At 35.2% G+C, this 24015-nt stretch overlaps 1 long non-coding RNA gene across 1 annotated transcript in view; it reads left to right on the forward strand.

The window, feature by feature from the left end:
* LOC147579036 (uncharacterized) overlaps positions 1–17647 on the forward strand; it is a 106539-nt gene extending 88892 nt beyond the window's left edge. The window contains exon 3 of the long non-coding RNA XR_015253122.1: positions 17393–17647. This is a non-coding gene — a long non-coding RNA (uncharacterized LOC147579036). The remainder of the gene's footprint in view (positions 1–17392) is intronic.
* The last annotated feature ends 6368 nt before the right edge of the window (positions 17648–24015 follow it).

Here is a 24015-nt window from a genome sequence, read left to right on the forward strand (position 1 = left end):
ATAATTAAGACTTGGGTACAGCAATATCCTCAGGCAATTTGTTAGGAAAATATGCCACAGACCCTACAGTTAACTGAAGAGAATTGGACTTGCTGGCTTCATGTGGAGGATGCTATCTCAGATAATATCCCACCCTCCACACGCATGATCAGATAAGGTGAGCTTTCTTGCTTAAGATAAGCTGACTATCTCTGGCTCATAAATTTCAAGTTTTGAATACAAATTTGTACACTTATTTCTGCCTGTGTATCATAATATACACGGATACACAGTCCCTTTTATCCTACATTTTAACATTAATTTTTTTTTTTAAATTTTTTTTCAACGTTTTTTATTTATTTTTGGGACAGAGATAGACAGAGCATGAACGGGGGAGGGGCAGAGAGAGAGGGAGACACAGAATCGGAAACAGGCTGCAGGCTCCCAGCCATCAGCCCAGAGCCTGACGCGGGGCTCGAACTCACGGACCGCGAGATCGTGACCTGGCTGAAGTCGGACGCTAAACCGACTGCGCCACCCAGGCGCCCCTAACATTAATTTTTTAAATGTTTACTTACTTTTGAAAGAGAGAGAGAGACAGAGAGACAGAGAGACAGAGCATGAGTGGGGGAGGGGCAGAAAAAGAGGGAGACACAGAATCGGAAACAGGCTCCAGGCTCCCAGCTGTCAGCACAGAGTTCAACGTGCGGCTTGAACTCACAAACTGTTGAGATCATCACCTGAGCCAAAGTTTGAGGCTTAACCGACAGAGCCCCCCAGGCGCCCCTTATCTTATATTTTAAAAAGTTCTACCTCGGTCAACTTCATGACAGTATAGGTGTGAATAATTCTAAAGCTATCTTTTCTTGAGAATATAGGACTTAGGTAAACATCAGTCTTTAACATTGTCATGGTCAAACTCAGTATTACACTGGGGTCTTCCCTTCTCTCCTCTGGTATAGTAGTTGCTGCTTCCTATGTACCACTTTACTCTGCTAAGAAAAACATCAAGGCAGTACCCCTAATTTGCAGACTCTGATCTTGGGCGTTCACTTTACTGCCTATTCCCACACAAGCTTTACATCCTAGCTGTGATCAAGAAACTTGGTCAATCAGATTCTCAAGGAACTTTATCAAGCAGGACGTGTTTGGAATGATCCTAGAATAAGTCCAGGGTAAGATATATATATATATATATATATATATATATATATATATATATATATATATATATATATAAAACCTAATATAAAACATCAAGTGTGATTTTCATTGTAATAAGCATAAACATGAGATGGTAGTGATGATGATTTTCTGAATGGAGAAAACAGCATGAAAAAATAAAAGGAAACTAATATATATTGGCCAACTTATATGGAATTAAAAGTTAGAGTAAGAAGGGGAGGTGTTAAAAAGATACCTAAAATTTCAATTATAACATACCAGCTCTACTATAGATTATCTTGGTTGAATCATATAACAAAATCAATTTCCTGCTGCATCATTTTAAAAATGGCAATATGGGGCACCTGGGTGGCTCCGTTGGTTGAGCATCCAACTTTGGCTCAGGTCATAACCTCACGGTTCGTGGGTTCAAGCCCCATATCAGGCTCTGTGATGACAGCTTGGAGCCTGGAGCCTGATTCAGATTCTGTGTCTTTCTTTCTCTGCCCCTCCTCTGCTCTCTCTCTCTCTCTCTCTTTCAAAAATAAATAAACGTTAAAAAATTTTTAAAAATGGCAATAGAAATCTTGATTGTTCCTAGGGTTTAAATGCTAAAGTAGATATAATGCCCCTATCAGAGTGGCTTGTTCATAATAGATTAGTGCCCATAAATTTTAGCTACATACTCCTTTCTGTTTCAGGGCAGTACTTAGTGGCTATTTCCCCAAATATTTAAATAAATTGAAGCATGATATGAGGAAAGCATGATGAGGGGACAAAGTGACATAGATTCCAAAGAAATAGAAACACAATGGTTAAGTCCAAAATCACCAGAGAGAAAATCTATAGTATGCTAATTAATTGCATCAGTGAACCTTGCATTAGTGTAGTAGAAATATGGTAACAGATATCCAACAAAACCATTTTTGCCACTAATAGCTATAATACTAGCCAATATAGGTTGCTATAGGGTTACCTCACTTTAATTTATTTGAGAAGCAGCTATTTATTTATTTATTTATTTATTTATTTATAATGTAAGTTCTTTGAAATATTGATATATCTTAAAATTGTCATAGGCCAAGCAGTAGAAGATTGCCTGGAATTGGGGAATCCTGACTGTTATTTCTGGTGCCATGACTGGACAACCATTGCCCCTCCATTTTCAAATCAACAGGGTATTTCAGAACCTCTTATTAAGAAAATATGATTTCTCATTGTTACCTAAAAAATATTCTGTGCATTCTTCTGGAAAGTTCAATAGAGAAACAAAATCAAGTCTGCAGACCTTAAATAAGTGGTATGGAAAAATATCTTGGAGATAAAAGTTAAGAACTTTTTAGAGGAATCTAAAAGTGTATCACTGATACTTCTGATGTCACAGGGGATGTTATTCTGAGGCAAAATACAGAGACTGACAATTCTGAGGTTCAAAAGAGCCAGACTCTGAAAGGAAATTTTTTGGGAATATCCTATTCAAGTTATTTACTCCAAATTTTTCTCTTGTATTTACTTTTTAATGTATACACAAGTGATGTATGAAATAAAAGTCTAAATTAAGCCAAAAAGATATTTTCCATAAGGACAAAATTTAAAAAAATTTAATCGGCCATGTTCTTTTATAGTTCTTTCTTAATGGTAATTAATGTAATAGTATATCATACAATTGATTATGTCTTAGATTTAATAAAATACAGTAGCTGCTCAGATACTATAAAGTACTGACCTAAAATGTATCATCAAATGAGCATATTTATGGAAATATCAGAGTGTTTCCTCACTAGTTTAGGTATAGCAGCCAATAGAATCACCACCCTGAATGCAAGAGAGCAACAAGTTTTACATTTTTGACCATGATAGCATAGGAAAGTAAACAGAGAACACATTAAAAAAAATAAAAGGTGATGTAAAGGGACTCATCTCTTTCAATTGGGATTTAGATTATCATAGAAGAGTAATTGTGGGATTATACAGATTCATTTGCTTGTATGCTTGTGATATTTGATGGCCAAATCCCATGTAGTGTTCTGCTCGGTGGAAAGCAAGCCTGGTTTAGCTTTACTTGTACAAATAAAAATGTACAAGGGTACTCTTTTTGTAGTCTGGGGAAATGCAAAGTAACCTCAAAGATGAGGATATTTTTATTCTATAAAATACAATGTAGTAATCTCACTTCCAAAAACTTTTAAAGTAATACAAAATAAGCCTGCTAGGCAAAGAGAAAGCTGAAAAAAATCAGAAGAAAATGATTTATATGGCCAAGCATATAAATTAAATGAAAATACAGAGATACTTAAGTCCAAATTTTCTCAATTGCGGCCTCCATTTTGCACCTGCAGTGTGTGGGCACAATTCAAACCAGATAACATCTGGCATAGTGTAAATGCAGTAATCAACAATTGCAGAAGCATTTAAATTGTGGCTGCACTTACAGGGAAGAGAGAAAAGGCAATTAAGAAGATGTGAGTCTAAGATAGGTTTAAACTCACAATTTCCACATAACTCATTCTTCAGACGAAAGACCAGAACCAAGGCTGTACAAGATCTCAGAGGGAACATAAGGTCATGCAGCTACAAGGTTCAGTCGTGGAGGAGTGGAGGGAGGGTGGGCTTGGAGATGATCAGATGTGCTTCCACATTCTGACCTCAGCACTTCCCAGGTCAGGGAGCTGAAACAATTACTTAAACTCTGCATCACATGTCTCTCAGACGTAAAGTGAAAATAACAGAATGGCAAGAGTGTGGGGTTTATAGTGAGAATTATAGTAGAAGGTTGTAAAGTAGGAGGCATCATGAATGGTAGTTTCCTTTCTCAGCCTTCTTTCACTTATTTCTGTCCCTGTATTTGACATATAATGAGAATAATTTTTACGTATTTAACTTGACTGTGTTTCTTTCTTTTTTTTTTTTTTAATTTTTTTTTCAACGTTTAATTATTTTTGGGACAGAGAGAGACAGAGCATGAATGGGGGAGGGCCAGAGAGAGAGGGAGACACAGAATGGGAAACAGGCTCCAGGCTCTGAGCCATCAGCCCAGAGCCCGACGCGGGGCTCGAACTCACGGACCGCGAGATCGTGACCTGGCTGAAGTCGGACGCTTAACCGACTGCGCCACCCAGGCGCCCCAACTTGACTGTGTTTCAATTTGACTTATAAATTCACCTACTTCATACCCTGAAGAATCGCGAAACATTTATTTATTCTAAACCATGTATCAATAGCCTCTTATGTGCAAATTAATACACTAGGTGCTGGAATTGCAATTATGAGCATGAAGAGGAAGGACCATTGTTTCATAGAATCTACTGAGATGGACATTAATCAGATGTACATAAAAAATAAAGTGACATTATAAATGTGATAATCACCATGTAACACAGTGATTCCTTGTAACATAAAAGGGTACAGAAGTCAAGAAAGGTAAATACTTAGTGAACTGAAGGAGGAAGAGAAAATAGCTAAGCAAGTGAATAACATGCCAGCATCAACAACAACAGCAACAACAACATGAGAAAGGCTTTTTTTGGCAAAAAGGAGTACTATATATGAAAATGAGAGAATGTGTTTGGTATTCAATTGACAATGTGAATGAAATATTAAAGACATGAAAAATTTATAGAGGTCTTTATCAGGTTATGTGGAAAGAATAGTAGTAGGATTTTCTACATAGGGTTCAAGCCAGGAGTTATGCTCAAAATGTGTTTGCAATATTATAGCAATAGAAATATTCCTTAAAATGAGCAAACTGTGCCAATAAGGGACTTTTTGAGGGCAATTGCATAAATTTAATTCATAATGACATCTCTTTGAAGTCCAAGGTCTAAATTTGGGAGAGATATAAAACACAAAGCAGGGTGGGATCACTAGAATTTGGTATAACAGATGTTCACACATATACTCTTCACCCTCTTGATCATTCCTACTTTTCTCTGTTTTTAGCTCCATTGCTGCCAGAGAGCAGGAAAAAAGAAGAGTTCCATTTCTAAGCTGGATTGAACTATCATTTCTGAGAGACTGTGCACAAAGACAGTAGTACACTTTACGTGTGTGTGTGTGTGTGTGTGTGTGTGTTTGTGTATGTGTGTGTATAAAGTATGGATGTAGGAGAAATAACAGCTATTGAGAAGCAGTCCAAACTCTGAGTTACAGTATGGATATCTCACAAGGTTACAAATTGTAAGGGAAGTATAAAATGTGGTTATACCTTATGGATGAATACCATAAATTTGTATCCTTCATTTAATCACATATATTTATCCTTTCACTTATCTGTTCATTCTATTTGCCATAAAATTGTTGATAGCATATCATGCATGAGGAAGTTTGTCAGGCATGGAGATGCATTAATACACAAAGTAATCATGACCTCAGACCTCATAAAGTATATAGTTTTTCAGGGAATATAGACAATTACACACATAATTACCACAGTTAATGTAGGAGACACAGAATGCAAGGAGATCACAAAGTAGGGCGAAATAATCTAGGGCTGTGGGGAGAAAGGCAGTGAAAAAAACATCTCAGAAGAAATAATTTTAAGCCAACTAGTTATCTAGGAATGTGAAAGAGCCAAAATTTGGAGGATAGGTAGAACATTGCATGCAAAGGAATGGCATGTAGAGAGGCAGCCTGTAGGCTAGAAGAAGAAGCTCAATATGGATGGAATATAAAAGTACAAGATGGAGTGTAAAAAGGTGTGAGGATAGATAGGAAAGTAACAGCTAGAAGATGGAGATTTTCATGCAGCATATTAAGAAGTCAGAATTCTTATAAAAGCAAAAGTTTGTTTTGTAATTGAGAAATGGTTAAGCAAGGGAGTATCATGACCAGAGCTGCATTTTTGTTTGTATATTTTAAAGCTCCTTTTACAGAGATTTTATATGGATACAATTTTAGGAAAAAAAAGAAACACTGGGCATAGAGATATCAATCAGATTTGGTGGTATTGGAGAAAACAAAATAATTAGGCGATATGTTTAAGCCATTGTCTGCAAGGCATCTTCATTGACTTGGTATGGAGTTGGAAAGGATGAGTCCAGAGTTTTTGACTGTAGTAACCAGGGGCATTGTGGTAACAATTATGGAGTAAGGGAACAATTATAGAAGAGATAATTAGGAGAGGACATAATAGGCTCTGCTCAGGTCGAGTTTGATGTGTCTTCCAGACGTCAAATAGAAATTTCTAGTGAATATTTAAGTATAGGGATCTGGAATTCAGGATAAAAATCTAGTATGGAGTTAAAATGTAAGAGAAAAAAAGTCGTTTTTGAGATAGTGTTCTTCTGCAAGATGCAGTTTTAAGATGGCTTCCTAATTCTGAATCACAGAATTAGATCAATCCTGCCTATGGAAAGTGTTGTAGATTGGCTCAGTGAGCTTCTCTTCCCCTAACCTAGAGGATGGAAATGTAAAATTTCATTTTTCACATTCTTGAAGCTACGTTTCTAAAAGTGAAAATATTCCACCAAGTAGGTTCCCACATAATACTTGGAAGGCAGAACTAAAATTATAGGGCAGAAGCCATGTGGCCTCTCTGGCAAGCAAAATCAGAAAAAAACAATTCCCTTTTCCTTCTCTCTTTCCAATTTTCCTTTCTCCTTTCTGCTCCTCCTCCTCCCTTTCCTTCTCCTTTTCTTTCTCTTTGCCTTCATCTTCTTCTTGTTTAATAGCAACTATATAAGGAGCTGTGCTCTCCACCTATGCTGGATTTCCAATGGGACATTTCTGCTGTGTGGCTGGATAGGTTTCCTACTTACATTGCCCCTGGAAGTTCAGCATATAAATTTAGTGTCTAAATAACAATATCTTTAAATATATTATTATTTTCTTTCATTCTAGTTAGGAGTAGATGGTATTGTCATCCATTAGTTCCTAATTAGAACTAATTAGTTTTTGCTGGATTCATTATTGGTTACACATTTTGCAGAGCCCAGTGCAAAGTAAAAAGGTGGGACACTTTGTTCAAAAAATATTAATGTCAAGATGGCAACCGCAGAGCACTAAATCAAACAGTCTGAGTTTCTAAGCCCATAACCTTGTGCACCTGCATAGTTCACACACCCGTGAGGTCAATCCCAGCTAGAGTGTTAAAAAAACAGATGGGTTGATTTGGGCAGAAGGCTTGTTCGAGGTGTGTCTGGGTGGCTCAGTTGGTTAAGTGTCTGACCTCGACTCAGGTCATGATCTCACAGTTTGTGGGTTCAAGCCCCGCATCTGGCTCTGTGCTGACAGTGTGGGGCCTGCTTGGGATTCTCTTCCTCTCCCTCTCTCTCTGCCCCTTCTCCACTTGTGCTTTCTCTCTAAATAAATAAATAAATAAATAAATAAATAAATAAATAAAACTTAGAAAGAAAAAAAAAGAAGGTTCCTGGATGCAGGTATTTTCAGGTTCCACCGCCCTATAGCTTTACTATCTAACAGTTGTTAATTGCTGGGTCAACAAAAAAGAGCTAAGATAATCATTCATAGCTCATGACTGGAAAACCTATATGTGTTACATGCTATCCACCTTATAGGCCATTGGTCTAAACTGGCACAGGCTCCCTCCTACCTCAAAGAGTGCTGGAAAATATCACGCAGCAATTTTAAGCTCACTATGGTAAGCTTTATAGTATTTGCTACAAATCCCAATGTACATCTTCACAAGACACAGGAAGTCCTTGAAAGGACTCTTAATGCCAGACTAGAGGCTTCACTATCAAGATATCACAAGAATATGCTTTCTGCAGTCAGAAAAATACAAAAGATGAAGACAGGCAGAAAAGAGGTAAGCTAAGTAAGCCTTGCTCTCCTTCCCTAACTCAACAATCTAATCATTCATTCCTTCTTTAAAGGACTGAGCTAGGCCTTGCGTATTATTCAATGGGAAACCCATTCATTTGGAAATTAAATGCCATTGGAAATGAGAATGATTGTCAACATCTCCTTCTCCTCCCTGATCCTTATATTCACACTAGTCACGGAGGTATCAAGTACAACATGGATGATAAGGATATCATATTGTCTTAAAGCAGTAACATTTGTAGGTGAATCTGATGTCCAGCTTTCTTCAGTAAAATACCTTGTGCTCAGACCCTGAACTTTCCCAAAGAGGAAGAGAAGGGTCTACCTAATATGTATTGGTATCTTAAATACTTGTATTTCCGAATCCCCTTTCCATAAGAAGCCTTGCAAAACTGGTTTTTGTTTGTTTGTTTTCTGTAAAGAGTTGCTGGCAGGTAGAGGGCTGGAATTTATCATGTACTGTTGATTTTAATTTTGCAGCATACTGCTTATATAATCTAAACTCATTCTAACAGTAGTTAAAATAAGTTTAATAACATAAAACTTGCAATGTGTATTGCAATGTGTAACAATACCACAGAAAAGTCACTTACTATTTTTTGATGTTTTGGAACACCAAATCACTCTCTTCATTTAAGCCCCCCAAATGCTGTCTTTTATGAAAACACAAGTATTAGAATGTGACATAGCTCCACAACTGGGTGGTATCTTAGGGTGGTAGTAATAGCACTTGACATGATTTCAGGAGATTTATTGGGTTTATTTATTGGGAGATTCACGGTTTATTTGGTTCAGTCTCTAGATGCGTAACCTTTAAAAGTCACATAACGTCCCATCAAATTGTTCTAATATTTTATACAGGATCACTTCATTCATGACTTGATTTGCTTTGCGTGGTTGGCTGTGCCAGCACAGATTATAGACTTGCAAAGATTTTGTCTTTCTCTCTTTTACTCCCACTCTTAGTTACATGTAGAGCTTTCACTGCAAACTCCTTGAAAAGTTTTGAATTCCCTAATAGTGTTTTATGCTAATATGCTATCTAAATTAAAAAAAAAAAAATGTGTTGGGTGGGGGGGATGGGTGAAATGGGTGATGGGCATTCAGGAGGGCACTTCTTGGGATGAGCACTGGGCGTCATATGTGATTGATCAATCACTAAGCTCTACTCCTGAAACCACTATTACACTGTTTGTTAAGTAACTTGGATTTTAATAAAATTAAAATTGTAAAACTAAGTGTTGTGTATTAGATTACCTATCATACTTGCCATAAATTGGATTTAATTCTTATTTATCCAGGTTTCTTTTAAGAATATTAATATAAATATATTTTAATAGAGGGAGTAGGAAAGCAGGAATTCAACACAAGGAACAGATAAAGAGCGGACTGTAGGATTCAGTTGCTACTAGAAGAAGCTGGAACATTTTACTTACAAGATATCCAACCATGGAGTAATAACTTTTTGTCTCAGTATGCTATATATTTAAAAACATTATTAATTGAAACTGCTAAAATAGGCTTTACTTTAAAATTACGATAGAAAAATCCAATATAAACATATACCTGGAAATATTAGAAAAATAAAAAGTATTACTTGCTTGTCATATTATCTTACATATAGTGAATTATTCATATTACCGATTATGTCTAAAGTTTAAAAAGTTTCTGTAATTTTAATTTTGCTAATTTTACTAACAACACAGTTGGTAATTCTGTAACTGAAAGTTTTTTTTTTCCTTTAAATATTTTGTGCTTTAAGAAATGGTAAATCATTTTTTTCAATTTTCTTTTTTGTACCGAGTCACAGAAGTCAAAATAGAAGATGCTTTTACCCAGAAAGAGATCAGGTAACTGATATATCAAAAGTCATGTCAGAGCACTTACCAGTGTAAGTTAAACACTCAAAACACAAACACTAAAAATTCAGCTAGTAAGAACCATGTCCATAGTCATTCTGTTTATGTAAAATTACAACAAAGAGAATAGGAGGACTAAATCAACAGATCCAAAATACAGAATGCTGCTGAACAGTTGTTATAGTTCAAAAACACTTTTTAAAATAACAATCCTGTTTACATATAATTATCTCATCATCCAGCTCTATACAGTTTTAACAAATGAGCATAGGAGGAATAAGATCTATCAGCAAAATAATAAAATTAAAAAAAAAAAAACCCTAATGATGGAAATGCAATATCCTTATTCTATCAATACCATCAAAGAATATATAGTGTTAGCCTGAGATTCTTATAGACAGGAATCTAAGCCCCAGAAAAGATGCACCCCAAACGTAGATGTCTTTTGTTGAAAGTAGCAAAGAAGCAGTGTGCAAATGAGAGAAAATGTAGAAATATATAAAATTATCCAAATGAAGCTTACTTATTTCACACTGACTAATCCACATATGTTTACACTTGTAATAGTTGCCAGTATATGATTAAAGTCTTGATTCCTGGGGCACCAGGGTGGCTCTGTCGGTTGAGTGCCCGATTTAGGCTCAGGTCATGACTGCTCCTGGGTTGGAGCCCCGCGTGGGGCTCTGTGCTGACAGCTCAGAGCCTGGAGCCTGCTTCAGATTCTGTGTCTCCCTCTCTCTGCTCCTCCCCCCCCCCCCCACACTCTGTCTCTCAAAAATAAATAAACATAAAAAAATAAAAAGTCTTGATTCCTAGGATATACAAGAAAGTGCAGAAAGGGTTATTCTGTTCTCCCTTCCTGCTGCAGTGACAACAGACTATTTCTACATGACTCAGTTTTTGGAAGTAGTTATAATAACTTTAAAAGCTAGTAGTTTCTCTTATATTTTAATCCTAAAAATATATTCACCGACCAAGCACATTTTGTGATAAACTACCATTTAAATACATATATTTTGTAGTGTGGCAACTTCTTAGATGTATATTCTTCCAAACTGTCATTAAAACTTGGATGACTTTTTACCTTTATCAAATATTTCTTTTTATACTTTAATATTATTGCATTTTTAATGAACCATAAAGCTTAAACTCTGTCTTTTTTGAGGTTTTGTCAATTTTTTTCCCCACTAAAGTGAATTTAGTTTGACTGGATTTCTTGTGATAATATGTTTATAATGTTGGTTCTAAATAACATTTCTGCTTCCTATATTTAGGGTCAGTTTGGGGTTGATATTTTCATTCATTTGAGAAATATTGACTTGATATGCTTATCTTTAAAACAAATTTAGATGAATGGGCAGGATAGCAATATTAAGGGATTCCTTCTTCAATCAGCTGCTTGCCTTGTCTAGATAATATGTTATGTCATTTCAAACTGACCAGTGACCTGTCTAAAACTTGAGCAGCTGTTAATCATTCATAGTTACCTTCCAGGGGTGGCTACTGTCACCATTCCCCTGATAGTTCTGGAATATGTGATACTTAGTAAGGTGACAGAACTTTATTCCAAGTAGATTGCTTGCCATAAGGAATAATAGGTGGGTTCTATAACATTAACATGGAAAATGTTTGTACGAGAAAGAAGGCCTACTGTGTGTTTTCTAAGGCTCCCATTTAAAGCTCTTACCAGCTGTTGAGAGAGATTATTAACCTCATCTTACAGATGTGAAAACTGAAGTTGAGAGGTTGAGAAAATCATTGCCTATCAAAGACAAACCAATAGTCAGGCACTCTCATCTGCCTGATTCCGGGTCAAAATCAAAGGTGATGGGGAGATGTAGAGTCTTTTAAGTAAACATTGGGAAGAGAGAACAACAACAACAAAAAGTGTCATCTTCACATTTCCGGGTAATAAAAATCAAACCAATGCTTTCTCAACTTATCCTTAAGTATTTTAGTAAAAGATTTACTCATGATTCTCAAGCAATTTCAATGAAAGCCCAACTGGGGCTTTTGAAAATTTTTATCTCAGCACTAAATAACAAAAGTCCTAAAAAACAATTTTAGAATCACTTTGATATGTAATGGAATCATTATGTTTACAGGCTGATAGGGTCTGAAACTAGGTATTTTTATAGATAGCAACACTTTCACCAATAGCATAAAACTAATCATCAGGTGTTAGGTTAATCTGAAAACCCATCCAGACATCTGCCATGTAAAAAGAAAAAAGGCACAAATCAAGGGAAAATTGGGGATGAGTTAGTAACAGATTTATCTTTGAATTGTCTAATTTGGTTGAGTTACACCTTCACCATACTTTTCAGCAATATAGCTTTTTGAAGTGAATTTCTTCTTTGGCCCAGAAGAAATAAATGAGTAGATGAATAAAGGAAAAATGAGGTATGGGAAATAAATGAAAACTTTCTCATATATCTTCCATCTACCAGGAATTGCATAGTTACTTATGTAGTTAACTATTCTCCCAATCCTTAAAGCCATGGCAGGATTTACTGTTGAACACTGAGTATGAAATAATACTTGGCGTTACGCAAAGTATCATATATTGCAGGTATCAAATTACTGTCATTTAAATAAATTGTAAATCAGCCTTCTTGTTCCTCAGACAGAGATTTAGCTGCTGTAAATCACTAGGATCTTCCGGCTTTTCCACTGAACCATTATTGTCTTTTATATTCTAACAATTATCATGTGACTCCTCTTCAAAATAATAAAGAACAGGGAATCACTGTTGCAGAGAAAGTCCTTGGGGGAGTTCTCACAGGCGCAGTATTTCTACTTTTCCTTTCTAAGGCCACCTAATGATTCCTCTTGGTACAAGTCAGCAAACTTTCCTTAAACAGCTAGGTAGTGAATATTTTAGGATTTTGCCAGCCATAGGGGCTCTGTCACAACCATAAAACTTTACTATTGTAGCTGGATTGCAGCTACAAACAATAACTAAACAAATGGTGTGGCTGGAATCCAATAAAATTTTATATGCAAAAACAGAATGGAACTTACCCGTTGATTCCAGTTTGCTGACTTTTGTCACATAGAGTAGCCACATCATACCTTCCACTTGGTCAGAGTACCCCACTGGAGGTTTTTGTCACTATCTCCAAATTTGCCGGCTGACAATAATCTGCCTATGTCCTTCCTTGCCTTTTGATATAAAATTCTCTTCATACTTATATCCCAGCCATTCTTCAAATCCCATCTCAAATCTACCTCATCAGAGGCCTCCAGTAAGTATGATATTATGTGTATTAGAATATCATCAACTATCCATGCATTAGGCAATCTTTTCTCTTGGTGACATAATAGCATTCATTATTTTTGCACATAGAATCCTTTTTTTTTTTTTTTTGAAGAATTAAAGAAAAAAAACAATAGTCTGTTAAAAATGGGCAAAGATATTTTTCCAAAGAAGATATACAAATAGCCAATAGGTACATGAAAAGATGCTCACTATCACTAATCAGGGAAATGCAAATCAAAGCCACAATAAGATATCACCTCACCCCTGTTAGCATGGCTATTATCAAAAAGATAAAAACAAGTGTTGGTGGGTCTTTGGGAGAAAAGAGAACCCTTGTGCACTGTTGACAGAAATGTAAATTGGTGCAGCCATTATGGAAAACAGTATGGAGGGTCCTCAAAAACAAAACAAAAACCCAAAAAACTACCATATGACCCAGTAATTCCATTTCTGTATATATATCCAAAGAAAATGAAATCACTGTCTCAGAGAGCTATCTGCACTCATGTTCATTACAGCATTATTCACAATAGCCAAGAGGTGGAAACAACCTAAGTGCCTGTCAATAGATTAATGGATAAAGATAATATTGTATATATATAATATATATATGTTTATTATATATATTTATATATTATATATATATTTATAAATATTTTAGAAGGAAAATAATAATAAAAGAAGGAAATTCAGACCTAATAAAAGAAGGAAATTCTGCCTTTTGTGACAACATAGGTGAACTTTGAGGGAATTATGCTAAGTGAAATAAGTCAGAGAGAGAAAGGCAAATACTGTATGTTCTCACTTATCTGGGGAATCTAAAAAATGAAACTCAGGAGTAGTAAAATGAGACCGAGGGGGTGGGAGAAATGGGAAGATGTTGGTCAAAAGGATATAAACTCGTGGCCACAGGATAAATAAGATCTAAGGATCTAACGCACAGCATGGTTACTATAATTAACAGTACTATATTATATACTTGAAAGCTGTTAAGGGAGTATATCTTATCACCATACATAGACAAAAATTTTAATTATGCGAGGGGATCAGGTGTTAACTAATCTTATTGTCATAATCATTTTGCAATATATACATATCTAATAATCATATTGTATACCTTCAACTTATATATGTTACATGTTATATATAAAGAATAATATTTTCACATAAATAAAGTTTGGGGAGGTAAAAAATTAAAAGAAACCCAATCACATGGTATGATTTCTTCTTTGGGAAACGTAAAACAAGAAAGGCTAATAATTTTCCATGATCAAATGAGGAAAAGGAAAGGCAATAGTAAAGCACTGCTCTCTTAAATCCTACTTTAATGATCCTTATTAAGGCTGTAAAAATCTTACTATTACATTAGAATTCCTAAGATGATATAACTCAACATTCCATCAAGTACAAAAATTCCCTCCATCAGTTCACTAGCAATTAATATCAATTTTCAATATTTCCAATCATAGGGAAATAACTACTGACATGCTTCTACTTAAAAATAACTTAGTTATTTTTGTGAGTATATTTCTTATTAAACCAAAATGATACACTTAAATTCTTTGCTAATGTATGCGGAGTTGATGAAATGGTGATCTGGTGAGAGTCTTTGTTCTTATTAATAAAAATTGTGAGTAGAAAGTAAAATGAGAAGCTTCATTACTTCCTATGGAGATATGTCTATAGCTGAGCAGGTCTAACTGTGATTTCTCATATTCAGAAAAACCATCCTCACTGTAATATTTACTCATTTGCTTTTGCTCTACAGATTCAGTTTCATGGAATCTTATTTCATTTTTACATGGCAAATATTTATATATTTGAGAAATGTTGTCATGCATCCTCTAAGAATATTTTTTCAGATAAAACAGCACCCAAAACACCATTATTTATCCATAGGATACAACAGACACTTCTAACAACTCACATGAATGCATGTCATTCTTAAAACTTGCCACTGTGGAAAGCACATAGGCAAGTGGTCTGACCAGTACAGAATACAGTAAGCCTCTTTTCTTCCATGATTTGTAAACTGGAATTCTCATAACACAGATTGGCTGCATTACAGATACACTCTTTCGTGTAATCTGTTAGTAGTTTGCATATATTGCCTACCCTTTAGGTAGATTTCAGTAAGTTAAAATCAGAAATAGCTCAGTTATATTTCAACAAATTCCCACATAAACAATTTTATCTATTTCCTGGTCAGTTGTGCATTCAACAGATCCTTGCAATTCATACTATAAGGTGGAAGTCTAAGTTGTAGGATTTAACCCCACATGCTGTCACTGGTAATGCCACAAGGTTGGAGGTCTTTGGCTTAATTTCTTAGATCAGTGGACTGCTCTTCAATAAAGCAGAAATTATTTTATGAGTATTAACGTCCCTGGAAAAGAAAGTTCAACGACATATGTTCTTTTTGAAGGCTTAACAGTAATGTCAAAAACATGACAAGGCACTGTGCATTTAGATTTATATTTCATGTGCTTTTGCTAAGATAAGCATTCTCTGGAAGGAACTCTAAGAGTGCTTAAGGTCGAAGCTGCTCTGTGTTTATTTTTACACAGTCATTGGCTACATCTCACCATTTGTGATCTAAAGTCCTGAGAACCAGTCTCCAAGGCTGATGACCAGCAACGAAAAGACAGTTTAAATATATCAGTATTCTCTGAGCTCCATCTAGTTTATTACATATAAAGTCAGTATTTTTTTGAGTTTAATCTGTTTCATCTATTTTAGCTAGATTCCTCTTTATAAATATTATCTTAAAAATATCATTTTGAGAGAACAAAAGAGGAAAATTATGTGTGACAGGTACATGTTTAGGCAAAACCTAAACGATACAAAAAAAAAAAAAAAACAACACAAAAAACCAGAAGAACATGGGAAAAGTATCTGATTCTATCAATGCCACAAGACTTTCTCAGCAAGCTATTTCTCTGGTGATCTGAAAATGAGCATGGAGTTTTCTAAGCCTTCTAAATTAGTGTGATGTAGCCTAGAGCTGCCACATCAAGACTCTTATCTTTGGGACAAGCAGATTAAACTCATTTGCAAGTGTCAACTCTGCTTTCTATTCTCATCTTGAGTGGTTCATTAACTTGTTTTGAGTAGTAGAACCCAGGTATCAATGAGCTGGCTAAAGTCTCCCAGCATGAACTTAGCTTTCAAAATGGGTGTGACTAAAGGAGTGGCTGTCATTTTCATACACCAGAAATTCCATAATTTGGAATTCTGAAATTGGATTATACTTTAGTCATCTACCTCTTTACAACAGAGACTGCAGGCTGGCCTATCCAGCAAAAAGTGGGGAGAGGAGTGAGACCTCACAAGAAGTGGAAGGGAGTAATCATGTAAGGGACACATTCTCACTCCATGGTGGCTTAAGAAAATATCCTCAGTTTGGATTTGAGGGACAAAAGTTTATATACTATTATGTAAATATGGCTGTTTGAAGTATTATATATTTCAACGGACAATTGTTTGGAGTCCAGAAAAAAAAAGATGTTAATAATCTACATGGTATCACTGAAAACACACACACACACACACACACACACACACACACACTCACTCCAACTATAGAAAGACCTGTAAATAAAAATGTAATAAAAAATATTGAAACACAAATCTAAGACCTAAACCTTGTCTTTTTCTGTGTATATACAGTATATTAAAGATATTATAAGGTATCTATATATATGTATGTGTGTGCACACACACATGTGTAGACATACACATTTTAATGTTAACTGAAATAACCAACTATCTTTTCAGATTTAAATAAAATTTTATTGAAATCCAGTGTGTGTTGATTTTAAACAACTCTACAAATTCTTTGACATTGCTCTCTCTGCCTTGAATATTGGCTGGTCTTAATAACTCATTATGATCAATTTTATGTGTCAACTTGGGCAGGTTCCCTGTGCAAACACTAATCTAGGTATTTTGCAAATTAGATTAAAGTCCAAATGTAGTTTACTTTAAGAAAAGGAGATTATCCTAGATAAACTGGGCAAATCTGACTCAATCCTTTGAAAAGTCTAAGAGCACACAGCTGAGGATTCTTAAAGAAGTTCTGCCTGTATACAACCGCTTCAGTAATGTCCATGAGTTTAAGCTTGTTTTTGCTGATGGCCTGCCTTATCATTTCCAAACTTGCCTATCTAGTCCCTAAAATTATCTAAGGCAATTTCTTCCAAAAAATCATTCAATATGTATCTCCTACTCTTGGTTTCTCTGGTTGAACACCGACTAATACATTCACTTTGTGGTAGAAGTGGCTGTGCATGATTTTCAAGGTTATGTCCCAAAAGGTTAAAGCTTCTGTCTGACTTTCTTCCAGATACTTGCCTTAAAAACCAATGATGTGGCTTGATGAAATCCAGGTAAAAGTTGTGTTCCACCCCACAGTAATGGATGAGAGTCAGATGACTGACATCCTCTGCCAGTCATTTAAGGAAGAAAGCCTTTGAAATGACTCTAGACCTACCACTCATTGACCACAACCACATGAGAATCTAAGAACGAGAACAACACAGCCAAGCCCAGTCAACCTACAGAATTGTGAAAGATAATAATAAATGAACAGTGGTGTTTTACACTACTCTTTGGGATGGCTATATATATACATATCTATATGTATATATATACAGTATAGATAATAGGTACAGACTTTGGTGGCTTTGCATTGTGTTAAAACTCTAAATTAGAACATTCTCAAGCCTGGCTAGAGGCTTATATATTTTCTTGATCTTTTCAAAGATGTGGCCTTTGGTTTTGTTGATTTTCTGTTGATTTCCTCTTTTCAATGTCATCAAGATCATCGATTTCTGCCTTGATTGTTATTTCTTATGCTTCCTGTTGGATTAAATGATTTTCTCTAGTTTTATAAGATGGAAGCTTACATTATTAAGTTAGAAAGACTTCAGATATTCTTTATTTTTAAATATGTATGTATTTCATATTATAAATTTGCCGCTAAGCACTGTTATTACTGCACCTCAAATTTTTTGATACTGTCGTTTTTAGTTCAATATATTTTAAAATTTATCTAGAGATATCTTCTTGACCTACGTGTAATTTAGAAGTGTGTTGTTTAATCTGCAAGTGAATTTACCAGCAATTTCCACCCAGTTATTCATTTTTAGTTAAATTCCATTATAGTCTAAGAACATACTTAGCATGATTTCTATTCTCTATATTTGCGCAAGTGTACTGATCTTAGTGACTACTCCATATAAGCTTGAGAAGAATGTGTACTTTGCAGTTGTTGAATGAAGTATTCTATAAATGTCAATTAGATCCAATTGATTAATGGTGCTGCTGTTCAGTTTAACTCTATCCTTGCTGATTTTCTACCTGAAGAATCTATCAATTTCTAAAAGAGGTGTGTTGAGTTCTCCAACTATAAAGTCACAGAGCATTAATTTTTACATTAAAATTGATAGGAGCTGGGATATGTTCACTGTTTACTGTAGATGTAGGAGCCACAGGTTTACAACTGATTTAGTGTCATTATTTTCATCTCCCTTGTTTTCCTTGGGTCTAAGAACTCCTTAAAGTCAGTCTTGTCTTGTCAGTCTTGTCAGCAATTCTAGTTATAATTCACTGCTGATGTAGTGGTAAGGTGTTGAGTGTCACATTATTAATTATTAATCAGTCTTTTAGAGGGCCTGAGTCCCTGGGCTTTTACCTCCACAAATATTTCTTACCTCTTTTTTTACCACTTGGATAAAACAGGAAGGTTACAGAGGGCTGAAGTTGAGTAATTTCTTCTTACCCAGATCAAGCAATGATCTGGTTAAGGCTTTATCCTTTGGAGAAAGAATTTGCTCCAAGCAAATTTTGAAATACCTCCTTTTGCCAAACCCATGGAAGGGGGGTTTTCTCCTCACTGTGAGAAACACTCAGGATTCCTAGAGGTAAAGCCACAAAAGTTTAGGGACCCTCCTAAAACTGTATCCTCCAGAGAATTCTCACTTCTATGCTAACCCCTCCTCAGCTTCCAATAATTTGTCAAAATTGTGCCTCAGGTAAGCAAGTGTCTACTATGATTCTCTATATTTGCCCACTTGTCTTTCAAATTTTCAGTATAGTGATTTGCCTTATGACCACAATACACTGATAGGTCCGTGAAAATCTTTGATTTTCTGTTTGTTCATTTTTGTTTGCTTGTTTTTTAATCCTCGTAAGGATGAGAATGATGACTTCCAAGCTCTTTACATTTTAGAAGTAAAATTAGAAGGTCCCAAGTGCTACATCCACATGAAAGTCAGTTGGAGACAGTGGCACAGTGTTCAGTTACCATTAAAACAACCAGCATAAATTTATTATTTGTACCTTTACATAAAACTATGAAAACTTAAGTGGGATATGTACACATATTTTGATCAGAGTTCTATTATTTTTAATGAGTTACCAGATTCTAAATATTTGGTTATATAAATCTAAAAAAATGGATACTTCTTGCAATTTCTACCTAGGCTTTACACTATGAACAGGAAATGCAAACGGATTGTGAAATAGGTAATCTGACCATATTTGGAATTTTTGCAGGATGCTCCATGTATTCTTAGAGTCAGATAACAGGATGAATGCTTGCCATGAACACCATAGTGACTGACCCAGACTCTCATTTTGTGTCCCTGCTTCTATTCTTGCCAACCTAAAAAAAGAATTCTGAACCAGTAAATGACAAAGAAGACCATTGTAATGATTTTTTTGTCCTGAAAGGCCTTACCTTTCTTCCTATACTCATTGCAGTGTGGCCTAAAAAAAATCGCTGAATTGTTTTGGGCATCTGTTTGAAAGTTAGGGCTAAAAGTATAGTGTGTCTTTTCTTAACAATAACAATTAGAGTTTTCTTTCTCAACTAACCTTCCAAACACGATGGTTCACAACTGGCATGCTGTGACCTAGTTTCAGTTGGTTTTATAAGAATATTCACTATAATAATGTAGTCACCAAAACTCAGCATGCTGAGCAGCTAGAAACCAATCTCTGGGTCTTCAATAATCCCATCTATCTATTTGAGGGGTTTGTTGTTCTGCAGGTACTCAAATATGTGTAGATATTCTTAAACTCTATTATATTTTTCTTTGTTCCCCTTCTCCTTATGAAGAGAGACTTCCAAAATAAAGTCTGGTGTAAAATTCAAGTGCTTATTAGCTGAGAATATATTTTCCAAACTAGTTTCTTCTAGGGACATGGGGAAAAATCCTAAAGAAATAACAATTTATTTTCCATGTATTTTCTATCACTGATAATGTTAAAATTCTGTGGTTGTCTAAAGGGTGGATAAGTAAAAAGAATACTTCCCAGACAGTCAAGGATTGCGTATCATAAATTCAATGTAATACTGGTTTTGTTATCAGAAATATTTTACCCTAGTTTATGCTTTCTTAATTTTTTTTCAAGTTTTTAAATGTTTTATTTATTTTTAAGACAGAGAGAGACAGAGCATGAGTGGAGATGGGGCAGAGAGAGAGGGAGACACAGAATCTGAAGTAGGCTCCAGGCTCTGAGCTGTCAGCACAGAGCCCAACGCGGGGCTCGAACTCACGAACTGTGAGATCATGACCTGAGCCGAAGTTGGACGCTTAACCAACTTAGCCACCCAGGTGCCTCTCTTAATTTGTTAAAGAAGCAAATAGTGCAGACTTCTTTGGGACAAGATATTAAAATATAGGTTATTATATGCAACATTTCAATATCCTTGTTGCATTGTTTCTATATCCTGAAATTTCATCAAAGTTATCTGAAACTATATGCCTGCTTTCTCTCCCTACCCCCTGACAACACAAACACACATCCTGTTCATTTAGCTTTGTTTTTCCAATTCTCTAATTACAAAATGAGCTTCTCTATACCTAACTGGACACCAAAATGTCTATTTTTGCTGTTTTAATAATGCAGAACTTTCAACTAGAGGCTATGCTTTTTCCTGCTCTCTTAATAAATGAAAAAGTCTATTTCCTATAAACTGAGATGTTTCTCATGACTAATACAGACACCATGTAACCAAGAACTATTTTTGAACTGAATAAAGAATACTAGATGCCCACCATTCTGAGAAATGCTGTGGTGATCAATGAACTTGAAGGATTACTGAGTAAGGTGGCTGTTTTTGTTTTTGTTTTTAACAAATACACTGGAACATTTCTTTTTACAGATAGTGTTTTATTTCAGTATATCATTGAAATATTTATTCTGAAGGTGCTTACACTGATGGCAAAAGTGATGGAATGCTTCTTTTGAAATTGTCCTTGGAAACAATGTTTTGTTCATTAATGTTATGGCTTCATTCAGTGCTAGACACCATTGTGAGGTTCAGGAGAATAATTCTAGAAGATATGTAGCTTACAATTTCCTTTTCTTGGCTTTTGAGTCTTGATATGAGTCAGTTTTGACCCAGGCGGCATGGCCTCCTTTAATGTATCATATAGTTATTTTAAAGAATCTATGACATAAAACTACAGAGAGAATTAAAGTTATGAGGAATAGTCTCCTGATGAAGCAGTTAAACGTTTTTGAAGTCCAACAGAAATATATTTCTTCCTTTTTAAAAAAAAAAACTCCTTTTTAAAATTTTAAATCATCTCATACTACTCTAGATTAACTGGTTACAAGCTAGAATGCTCTAGAAAACAGAAAAAAATGCGGATGGTATTGCTTTTTTTTTTTTTTTTTTTAGCTTTAACTTAACATTCATACATATATGGAAAAATTGCTATGTAATTATTCAAGCATTCAACAAATATTCAGTGAAAGCCTATAATGCACTAGTCACAGAGACTTACGCTAGATTATCTAGACAGAACAGTAGTTCCGTAAGGGTACCCTGTTTCTTTTATGAAGTCTATTCAGTACTTCTATGACGCATAACATTTTTCTCAGTGTTGTAGATAAAGAGGGGTCAAAATAGATAGTTGCAGAAAATGTAAATATCATAGTAAGATCAGTAAGGAATAACCAGAAATATCATACAGGTGTGACCAGGTGGAAAGAGGACCCGGCACTGGTTTCAAGATAACATAGGGGTCATAGCACCATAATTGAATTAATGTCCTAGACCTGATACTACCAAGCCTACCACTGGGGAAAAGAATGATATATGTGGCATCAGAATAATTTTAATATGATACATTAAATATTATAACACTCCTGAAATGAATGGTAAAACTGAGATCATGCCCTGGACTTGACAGGTGTGGCAGAAAAGAAGGCAGATAGCAGGAGAGGAAGAGGTAGAGGCCTTTATGCCAGATCTGCCCTTGTATCTTTGACTGTCAACCAGAATAAGAACAGCCTTGGGAGGAAAGAAGTCTCTGGTACATGTTTTCTGAACTATTACTGAAAACAGCCCCTTCCTTGCTTCCTTTCCCAAATATCCATTAAGCATTTCCCATATGACAAGATATTAGCCATGTTCTGGGATATAGCAGACCATCCTCACAGAACTTAAATTCTATTGGGCAGAATTTGATTAGGACCTATTAATTTGGAATGGGAATCTTATACATTTTGGTTTGTGATTACTGACTCAGTTGCAAGTCTGAGAGTCTATAATTAACTATTCTAAAACTAAAGTTATTTATTTTTATAATTTGTACTGTAGACTGCAATCCATCAGAACAAGTTAACTCATTTTTTTTACCATGTATATAATAGGAACAAATGATTTAAATTGGTTCTGCAGGAAGTTACTTTGCTCAAGGATGAACATTTTCTCTTTTTTTGGCAAAAGTCAATTAGATAATACTGACTATAAAAATATTACTCAATAAAAACATTATTTATATAGGGTAGAGCTCTGTTGTTTTAATTTTTATGTACATTTAAAAGTATATATATATTCATTAAAACTATATTTGGGGCGCCTGGGTGGCGCAGTCGGTTAAGCGTCCGACTTCAGCCAGGTCACGATCTCGCGGTCCGTGAGTTCGAGCCCCGCGTCGGGCTCTGGGCTGATGGCTCAGAGCCTGGAGCCTGTTTCCCATTCTGTGTCTCCCTCTCTCTCTGCCCCTCCCCCATTCATGCTCTGTCTCTCTCTGTCCCAAAAATAAATAAACGTTGAAAAAAAATTTTTTTTAAAGTATATTTAATAAAAGTATATTATATTAAAGTATATATATGTATACATATGTGTGTGTATATATATATGTGTGTATATATATACACACACAAATATATATATATATATATATATATATATATATATATATATATACACACACACACATATATTTCTGATGCACCTGAGTGGCTCAGTCAGTTGAGCATCCGACTCCTGATTTTGGCTTAGGTCATGACCCCAGGGTCGTGGGATCTAGCTCCCTCCTGTCCAGCTCTGCGTAGAGTGTGCTTGAGAATCTGTCCTTTCTCTCTCTCTTTCCCTCTTCTCCTTTTCCTTACTCACACACACACTCACACACACACACACACACACACACACACACTCTCTCTCTCTCTCTCTCTCTCTCTCTCAAATAAAGTATAACATTTCTTTAAAACATTCATATGTGTATAATGCATATATGAATGTAATAAAATGTGGTGTAACTTAATACATGATAAAATGCCACTAGGTCATTATACTAAAACTGAGTTCATGAAAGCATAGCAAATTTGGTACATAAAATCCAAAAAAGATTTAGATGACTCTAGCTCAAATATTTTAAAAAGGCATTTATTTTTTAAAAATCATTGTTTTGTGAATCTAGGCAAAAATGTGTTAGTTATCTTGATATTTCCCCTCCACTCTGTGTAAAAGCAAAATTTAGGCTAATGTCTGATACAAATAGTGAGTGAACCTGGGTTTGAAATGGACTGAGTATATCTGATGCTATAAGTATCTCTAATCCTGATGGAAATATGCCGTTGATAAATTCTATAATATATGTAAGGTGAAACTTTTTTCTCAGCAGGGAAAAAATAAATATGAAATAAGGTTATGTAAGCTGGTCT

The sequence above is a fragment of the Puma concolor genome, chromosome B4 (genome assembly GCF_028749965.1).
Source record: "Puma concolor isolate L17-30 chromosome B4, mPumCon1.1.hap2, whole genome shotgun sequence".
Classification (NCBI taxonomy): Eukaryota; Metazoa; Chordata; class Mammalia; order Carnivora; family Felidae; genus Puma; species Puma concolor.